Source organism: Papilio polytes, unplaced genomic scaffold (genome assembly GCF_000836215.1).
Source record: "Papilio polytes unplaced genomic scaffold, Ppol_1.0 DF824191.1, whole genome shotgun sequence".
NCBI lineage: Eukaryota > Metazoa > Arthropoda > Insecta > Lepidoptera > Papilionidae > Papilio > Papilio polytes.
The window spans coordinates 2,233,184-2,243,761 of record NW_013525013.1 but is presented as its reverse complement, the minus strand read 5'-3'; positions in this window follow the sequence as shown (position 1 = coordinate 2,243,761).

The window sequence follows — 10,578 nt, the reverse complement described above, 5'->3', positions numbered from 1 at the left end:
GCGCACGCGACGCACAACGACTGAAACCCGAGGAGAACACCATAACGCCTCACTAAACCCAAAATCCTTAATAACTAAAGACATCGGTAACCTTTTTAATAATTTAAAAACCTTCATTTGTTTTAGGTGAATAGATAATAAAAACATAGACTAAAAACTGAAACCTATAAATTAAATTTAACGTATTCCAGCTGTTGCCCGCGACTTCGTCCGCATGAAATTAAAATAGTAACAAACTGTAGACTACGTTACCTACAGATAAATTACATTTCTAACGGTGAAAGAATTTTTAAAATCGGCCCAGTCGTTTTTACGTGAATCGAATACATACAAAAATACAAATCTTTCCTCTTTATAACATCAGTATATTGAAAAAGTATCTCCAATCGCTGGAACACACAAATCCTTCAGAGCAAGGAATAGTTATACAAGGTTTTAGAACAGTCTTTTCGTGGTGCATCGATAAAAATAAGCTCCTGACTGTAAGCATTGAAGATTATAAACTCAATGATGCGGTAAGCTATCACTATTCCATTACCTTAGTCGCACCAAAACAAATACAGCCTAACAATCAGATAACTCGGTCAGTGAATGCGGTGCCCTTGAACGTGACTCCAGTTTTTATCGGATGCACAACCGAAACTTTACGTAGCTACTGTAACCGTTTAGAATATCTCTGCTGCTAGTCATTAAAATGCTTGACCGATTTTCTGATATCTCCAGCTAATAAATGTCACTTTTATTTAGATACTTAATGTATTTATCAGAAACTTTTGTTGATGGACAATTTATAGTAACAGAATAATTTTTAACGACTGTGAGATTCCAAACGGGTCTATCTATTGTAATATTATAAAGAGGAAAGATTTGTATTTTTGTGTGTAAATAAATCAAAAACTTCTGGGCCGATTTTAAAAATTATTTCACTGTTAGAAAGGTAATTTATCTGTGAGTAACATTAGCTATGTTTTTTATTATTTTTAATTACAGGCGGGCGAAGTCACAAGAAACCGCTTGTCTATAATAATCTATGCTAATATTATAAAGAGGAAAGATTTGTATTTTTGTATGTATTGAAATAACTCAAAAACTACTGGACCGATTTTAAAAATTATTTTACCGTTAAAGAGCTACGTTATTACTGAGTAACACAGACCATATAATTTTTTCTATTTTTCAATACCACGTGGACGAAGTCGCAAGCAACAACTAATAGATTATACATTTCCTTGTCTGTTTCGATCTCACTTTTGCCATCTCTTAGATGTTATTATTTTAAATTTTTAGCAAATGAGCAAAAACATTTTTGGTCTTTTTCTGCATTTGTAAAACTGACTGTTAATATTTTTCGAAATCTTCCACTTGTAAAAAGTAATTATTACTCTTTATTTTATTACGTTAATAAAAACGTGGAAAAAATCAAGAGTGAATACCATTTAACCTTCCTGGTTAAGGTGATAAAAAATAAATTGTGTTGCAATAAAAGAAAAAAATGGAGTACAAAAACAAGAAACAGTAAAATGCAAAGTACTGATAATGATCTGTCTCGTATCCGCATTGTATGTAAACAAATGAAAGTAAAGTGGAGCACAACAATGCTAAATACGTTAAATAATCTAGCCAGTCCCTATCCAGCCAGTATATCCTACAAGCTTTTATAATCCTTACCACAATGGGTTAAGATTTAAATTTGCTTAATCTAAATTACGACTGAAGACTTAGTTTAACGTTGTCCTCGCTATGGCGCCAATTTTTTTCATTTTTTTTTTAAATAAGTAGCTTTAACTAACTGTTCTAATATTAAAACATCTACAGTTAACTGATCTTTTGTAGAAATATTAAGTTTTAAAAATTAAATTAGAAAATCAGAATGTTTTAGTGAAACCCATGAATATGTAGGTTATTATTTAATATGCTATATAGCAATTCAATAAATCTTATTATGCCAGTAGCTTGTGACATTTACGATCATAAAATCTCCTTGGTGATATAATGCTTTTGTTTATAGCAGAAAGATTTATTGATCAAAGTTCACTGGTACAATGAATTTTCCATTATTATGTTAGGACACTAGACTAAAAGCGAGCGCATACCTTTGACTAATTTATCGCACAACTGTTGTGCGATTGTCGAATGTTTTGCAGCCCATTCAACTGTTTCGTTTCACAACTAAAAGTCTAGTAGTGTGCGTATCTCCGTTTAAACTCATAGGAATCAAAGCGCGACTAAAGAGTTGAGCGGTAGTTTAGTCACAGATATGTTCGTGGTCTTAGCGTCCAAATATGGAAAGTCCTTCCGATATTCCTAAAGCGGATACGCGGATAGCGTTTGTATTATATGAACTAATAAACACAGTAAAGGAGATCCCATTGCTATCAATTTAACCTCTGTTTGAACCGGCTTATGTCAAAGAATAAAACTAAGAAAGAATAATAAACAACAAAAAATCAAAACAGAGAAAAATGCTAACATAAGATGTTTACAATTTATTGGTAAATATGATAGAGTAAATCACAAAATCTATTTGAGATCAACTAAATACTAGAAAGTGAAGTGAAAATCAAAATACATAGAAACTTAAACCAGGATATGTCCGATATCTCAAATCGACGTTTATTGTCAATTTACAGAAGATATATGTGTTACACATTTGTTTATTTATTAAAAATCTGTCATGTAAATAACGTGTCAAACACGGAGTTAAACCCGTTATCAAATCCGTGGGTAATATTTAAATGTGTCCTTCAGATGACAGAACCGGTAAAATAGAGAACACGGCCGTTTTAAAAGAAAATGTATTCTACAATCTATGAGAAAGGAGTTTCTATGCGGGGATTAATTCCGAGTACAGGCCAGTAACAATCGGCAAAAGGGATTGCGAGAAAAAAAAAGTTGGGAATACATAATCGAATTATTCTTGTACTTTAAGACATTTAACTGGTTCGTATGTTCCCAATAAAAGTCGAATTAAGGGAGCGAGTTTGGGAAGTATTAATTGTTCTCGCACAATGGGCGGTCATTATTCATTATACATGTGACCTACGGTAATAAAATTCAAGGATAAATTTGTTTGTCAACAGTTCGCTAACGAAATTAATATAATATTGACGAGAATGTAAGGAGACGCGATGAGGCTAATATTGTTGTGAGATCTTTCTACTCTTAACTTTCTGCAAGTTACAAGAAGATTGTGTTGTTAGTGACTTGTGTGACAAAAGCAGAATTGCACAAGTAATGTACTTTCAATTTAGTAGGAACAAATGAGAGATAGTTAATAAAAGTATCTGTTGTTAAGTTCATGGAAAAAACATACCTTTTTCGTCTATTGTAGTTTATATAGAAATGTAGGCGAGCCGTTATATTAGCGAAAAAAATATTCCATAGCAAACAATGTCAATAAATGTTTTAACAGTATGTTAATTGATTGCGGTATCTGAATGAGTTAGCGAGATATTCTATAGTGATGGGGTTACTTTCTTTCATATTCTTATTGTTATGGACGAAATCTTAGTATCTAAAAATTCAAAAGTATAGATGGAGGGATGGATGGATATTTGTTAGAGTTTATACCCTTTAGTGTTGAAGAGATTACAATGAAATTTGCTATAGATGTTGAAGATACCCTGGAAGAACGCACAGGCTACTTACTTTTGTTTCTTTATTCGAAGCAGACGAAGTCGAGAGCGAAAGCTAGTATTTTATAATGAAATAATTTTAAGCGATGGTTAAAAATAACATTTGTCAATTGATAATAAAGGTTTCAACCCTTACATTTCGTAGACTTATCTCGTATTGGTAATTATTTGATTTATCATGGCTTTTTTAAGAAGTCCAGAAATCTTAGTATATTTAAAAAAAAACAAAATAATGTGTTTATTTTAATCTGTCGTTAGCATTGATTCACATCACTAATCTATCGATGTACCATAGACTGATATCCAGCTGTAGACCGGTTTTATTGAACGGGTTTTTAGAGCACCGGTAGCAAAGACGTATTGTTTCCGATTAGTAGTGTTGTTTTTGTGGTTCTATGGTTCAAGTAAATCTCAAACCAACATAAACCAGATTTACAGAATTCTAGTTACAAAGTATTTTAGGGTATTACATATTAATTATAATGGTATAATGTAAAGACCCAGTTATGTCCTTATGCACCCTATTTTTAAATTCATTGAACAATACAAATTAAAACAAAAACACTATATTTCGAGTATAATGTACACGAATTTAAAATTAAAAATAGTCTGTTATTTTTACTTTCGTTTTACTCACATCCTTATAAAAGAACTTATAAATAACCTCCGTCGATTGGGTGCAACGCTTCCCAAACTAATCGGCCACTATAATTTTAAACGCACCTAATAAAATACAATGTTTGCATACGCTTTCGGAAACGGATGTTTAAGAAATCATAACTTTTATTTACGTAAACCCTTATCTTCTGAGTGATGGTAAATGATACTAAATGGTCAGCAATCAATGTAGAGAAATCTGTTCCATTTTAAAGTCTATTGCATTGTGATAGAGTAGTTGAATGGGGTCATATTCTAACCCAGTGCTTATTAATAAATAGATAATAGGTTATCTGTCCAGCTGTATTGGTAGTTAATATTTGTACTTCATTCATAACTGTCTGTATTTATTCTGTTTTAAATATAGGTTTGGATTACACAGGGTAATTTATAACGTACGAGTAGTACAACGTAGAGAATCTATATATAATACATAATACATAATACACTAAAATTGTGTCTGTGATATCAAAAAAAAATCTAGATTTCGAGAAGATGATGTATTTGCGTTGCTGATAACGAAAATCGAATTGAATTATTTTAAAACGGATTGGCTGATTTCGGATATTTACTGAAGGGTAGCTGACATAGACTGGCATATTATAGGTTATTTTCTATCTTAATTTTAAAACACTGTCAACACACAGATAATATTATTAAAAATAGATTAAGAATGATTTTTGCAACGATGCATTGTTAAAAAACATACTCACGGTAACGGTTAGAGCATAACCCTTGTCATATTATGAGTTATGTGATGTATTAATTCAATTTGGCGTTTCAAACAACAGTTACAATATACAATTACTTAACGTGTGGGAGCGATGTTTACTGCGTCCATTTGACTCAACACCACCCAATTTGGGAAGAGAACACTGGCTGACTCAGATACTATAAATTAAACACTGACAGACGATAGATGGCGTGTCGGAACTAACGCGGTTCATTATTCATTTTATGTATATTTCATATGCCAGTAACGAAAGAGCATCCATTTCATGATGCGTTTTTTTTTAATTCAAGAAATGGTTCTGATTTCTGGCCAGTATTTTTATGTATCGATGTTTATTTTTAAATTATAAAGTTAATCGAATAGATAAAAGGTGCAGGTGGCAGATAAATAGTTAAATTACTACCTAATGTTGTTCTACAATAATATTAAGATATAGGATTATAGGTATTGGCAGAACGATCTTTTTTTGGGTTGTCAATCTCGTTATGAATTTGACAAGCTATCAGATAGTTTTTGGAATGATGAGATAGCAGCGAGATTGCCAAATGATATCAGAACGAAGACATTAAATAATATGAATGACATGTTAATCTTAACATCTAAAGATTGCTAGATGGCATTCCTTTAGTTACAGAAAATACCTACATATCAGAAACCTGTCTAACACCGCGTTAATACATCATTGTGTGTATAATAAAGTACTTATGTATATTTGTGCACACGCACATTACCCTCTAAGCATCTCTGTATGGAATGGATAGCTGTAAGATAACTCTTTAAGAGTTAAACTCCTGTACAACCTTTCAATTTGTATTTATAATAATTGTTTTCTTTTGTGTATAAAGTTTAAATAAATAAAAAAAAACTTTATTTTACGTGAAGTTAAAACATAAAATCTATATATCGTATATTTACGGATAGCTATCAGGGATCTATCTCCGAAAGTTCTTCGACAGACTTCGGGAACATACGCCTATGTATTTAAATTTTTTGTGGACCATCGACAACTTAAATACGAAATTTTATATATACATCAAAAGATTTGGACAGTAAAAATGGTACGTCTAAAGTTAAAATGATAAATAGTCAAACAGCATTTAAAAGAGACATAACACGTATTTGAAAACTATGTTACCAACGGTATCCTTACCTTTAAATGTTAAGTAATTTGTATGCGTTGATATTGAATGAACACAAGAACGAAATTAGAACTATTGGAATTAATCGAAATGGAGCAACAAAAAAGTAATAAGCAAGTGCGTTTAGAATTGGAGTCAGTAATGGTTGGTTAAGTGCGAGGTTAGTCGGTCAACGGCATATTATACTTTTACATTACTCTAGATATTTCAATATTCATCAACTTGATTGCTTATCAATAAAACAATAATTGAAACCTTACTTATATTATGAATTCGAAAGTTTAAATGGATAAATGTTTGATAGAGTATGTAGCCTAAAATGCTGAACAGATCAGGATCTCGATGTAGAACGAACAGATGTAGAGAATAATCTGGAAGAACACATAGGCTACTTATTTTTGTTTTTAAATTCCACGCGGACGGAGTCGCGGGCGAAGAACATTAAGAAAAAAATATGCAATCAGAATTACGTATAACTGCAGTAAGTCTATTGTTGCAGGGATGTTGCAATTTTGTTTAAAAAATCATAGCCGATACAAGCATATAGACGTTTTATTTTAGAGTAATAAAATAAAATTATTTCAACCGATGATTCAAGTATAAACAATAAATAATTCTCTAAAACTGCCAACGTAAAAGGTCAGCATTACCTTTAATAGTTTTTGGATTATTAGGTCACTGAAACTGTTGTAATGATATAGTGATGACTTTATTAGGAGCATTATTAATGCGCTTTAAATCTTTGATGTCCTTCTCTGATTTGAATGGAGAGAGTGAGTGGGTATGACTCTGCATTAGGGCTGGCCAAGGATCTTACTTTACGAACCGGAATCATACTATTCAACTTATATCGAAGTATAGTGATATTTTACATATAACGTTGTGGAATTTATTCAGGACATAATTATAATTGTTTATTTTAATAACTGAGAATACACTTAACAACATTGATTTTAACATTTTCAAAAAGTAACCTAAAATGCAAACCATGCATTTTGAATTAATCTGACACCATTTACATAAAGAAGTAAAAAAAGAAGTAAGTCGTATTAAGAAATGAAGTTTAAATATAATTGAAATAATTACAAAATTCAACCTTAATTTACTTACAAATCTTATTAAGGTAATAGGATAAAGTAAGAAATGCGGAGGCGGTGGCGGATTTATACACAGTCTCGGGCGTTGCAACTCGACACTGGGTCATACACAATCCGCGAATGGTAACAGGACCAAATGCCATATTCGAACATCCTTGTCGCCGTATACTGTTGTTATACTCTCATTTTTAGATTTAAACTAGCTTTAACCCGCGACTCTGTTCGTGCGGAATTAAAAACTGTATAGGTTATGTGTTCTTCCAGACTATTGACATCTATGCCAAATTTCATCGAAATCCGTTCAGTAGTTTAGCTACAAATTCTAACAAACATCCATCCATCCAAACTTTTGCAATGATAATATAAGTAAGAATTATTAATGAAATTTAGCAAGCTTAAATCTATCGGCTTGTTTTAAAATACTAGACTTTTACTGTACATATTATAATTAAAAATTTAACTCACTTTATCTTGTACCAAATAGAATAGATTTCCTGATACCAGTCTATAATTATCCATTAACCGTAATGTCTCATCGCAATTGTAACAATTGCAAGATTCTTGCAAAGAAACATGGACTAACTGAGAACAATGAGAATAGCCTCGGAGCTTGTAATTAGTAACAGAATCGTGAAAGTGCAGCTTTAGAGCATTGAGCCTCGGGCACGCTGTAACAAAGACGATCGCAGTCTGTCGTGATATAGAACACAAAACATTAATAGACATGGCATATTTTAAACAATGCTTTTAGGTACACTTTTGTCACTCTTTAAGCTTTAAATTCATGACAGGAATATAACTTTTACTTTTGTCTAATGATATCTCTGTGTGATATGTGTGGCGGTGTCTACAATTCTGTTTTTCATTTTATAATTACTTTTACAATTTTATCTATGAATAAAATAGATACGAGTTTTAGTAGTTTACAAACCTCCCATACAAAAATAGACAAGGCCTTTCGTAAAAAAATCGAAGCTCACTGCAGAAAATGTTTGTTTTTTTTATTTATTACCATTCTATAAATTTTTAGTTCTATAGTGTGTAGTCTGAAAGTGAGAGTGACGGGATGTTGGTGCATCGCGCTCGGTGCATCGTGAACACCAGCTATAATAATTAATGAACGGTTAACGTATCGAGGTAACCTTCGCAAACGTACTTTACTTTTACTTTCGAATCCCAATCAATAAACAAGAACTATCTTGCAGATTTAAATTTAAATGATTATTACGTTTTGTTTCGTTGTTTTTCATAAATATATAATGGTAACTTTCGTACACTTACATTTACCATCATGTGGGCAAAGTTTTCGTTTAGCAATAAAAAATCTTTTAAGCCAATTTCTGCAATTGATAAGAAAATTATGGAAATCTTTTCCTGTTCGTTTCTTTGATTCTCATCATAAAGCTTGCAAAATGTTTATAAACCAACTTCGCAAAGATAAGAAAGTGGGATTGTAAGTAATTATTGGGATACTAAGGTCTTATCACGAATATTCGTGAGGTCATTTTCGTAACGTCATCGAGAAAATTTTAATAAGATTTGTACTACCGGTCGTAAAGTATACCAACAAATTTAGTCGATGACGGAATACATTCTCGAAAAACAAACATTCGTGATAGACGCTATGTAAATGTCTAGAACGAATTAAACTCTTTCAGTTATCTCTAGAATCAGACAAAAGAATGTCGTATTGCATACTATAATAATAACTTTAGACAATAGCAGCTATTATCATAACTTACGTAGATTCTCAGTTTATTCTGGTCCAGTTACGCCATCTATTCACAGATATCATAACTCTTGCAGCTTGAAGAGTTGAGCCATGTTTAAGTAAGCTCGTAATTAACCGCGTTGGTTCCAGCTAATCCTCTTAATTGGGGCGTAACGAAACGCACTCTGTAGTTATTAAACAGCGGGCGATGCTCTGATTAGCCTAAGAAATGTTTTGTTTCGACTTTTGTTTATTTTTAACCAGAATTATGTTGACATTTGAATTTATCCATAACGTTGTTATAACAGAACAGGATAAGATGAGCCCCGCATTTTGTAAATTAAATTTGTATTATTTTATTGCCTACATTACTGTTTTTCATAGTTTTTATGTTAGGACCATTAATCACGTTTTAAAATAGACATCATTTTTTAAGCATGCATACAGAAATAGTTTAATTATTCAAATGTATCTATTCTTAGTTCTTCTCAAGGTTTCATACGATTTTTATTACCTATTTGATAATGCAAAATAATTTAAAACTGTGACTTTTATTTACATATCGTTTTTTCTTTTGTACAAAATTACCTGGTCTAATATTATTGCTAAAACTATTTGCATAAAATTTAATAGACTGAGAAAAGACGGCAGTAGGGAGAGTTAATTGCTTCATAAATTTGTCAATATACATTCACAATACGATAAAAAACATTCATAGAAAAGTTACTAGTTATAACAAGAGATTAACATAAAACTGGTCCCAACAATACCAACAAAGAGATATATTCGACTCATTACCTCCTAGTAGCAACCACTGCTATGCAACACTGCATGAATTATATTAAAAGAAATTGTAGAAGTGTCACCTACGAATTATGAATTTAGATAGTTTGTAATCTTCCCAAGATATTAAATTAAAATTTCAATTGGATAAATAGAAAAATTGCATATGATTTGCTGTGTCGATTTAAAAACAAAAACATTACATTTAGAAAAAAAAATGTTAAAAGAAATAAATAAGTGTTTTATTTGTCACGATTGTGTTATTTTTATTAATAATCAAGTATTTATTAAATTTTCGGTAAGATTATTTGTCTAGTGAGTTTATAATCTGCCGAAATCCAAAATCGTTCGGCGACAGATGCAAATCGGCTACCGCTGATGTCAGTTTTATTCCCACGGATACTCGAATGATCGACGTACGAAGGGTTCCGTACTTTATCGTTTAGTTTAACCTTTTGTCGGATCTATTCGGTTTTTTACCGCGACGTGTCATTTTAATGATTCCCACTCCTGTTGTGTTTACTTACTACTGTCATCTTCCTTTGTCATGGGGTGGTGTCTTTGGACAAGGGATAAATAATGTTCTTGTCAATGATTAGAAATACAGTTTTTTTACTTGTATAACGGTTAGCATGTGGAATCTATAAAGAAAAAGTCTCCAAAAAGAGACGTGCATTTTCCTTCATCTTAAATTTGAATTAATATGAAAAATTTGAGAGTGTTAAAAAGACAAGCTGCAAAACAAGAACGTCTTTTAACAATTATCTTCATATAAAAATGATTGGTATGCCAAAGAAGGTTAACATTATAATACACTTACGTT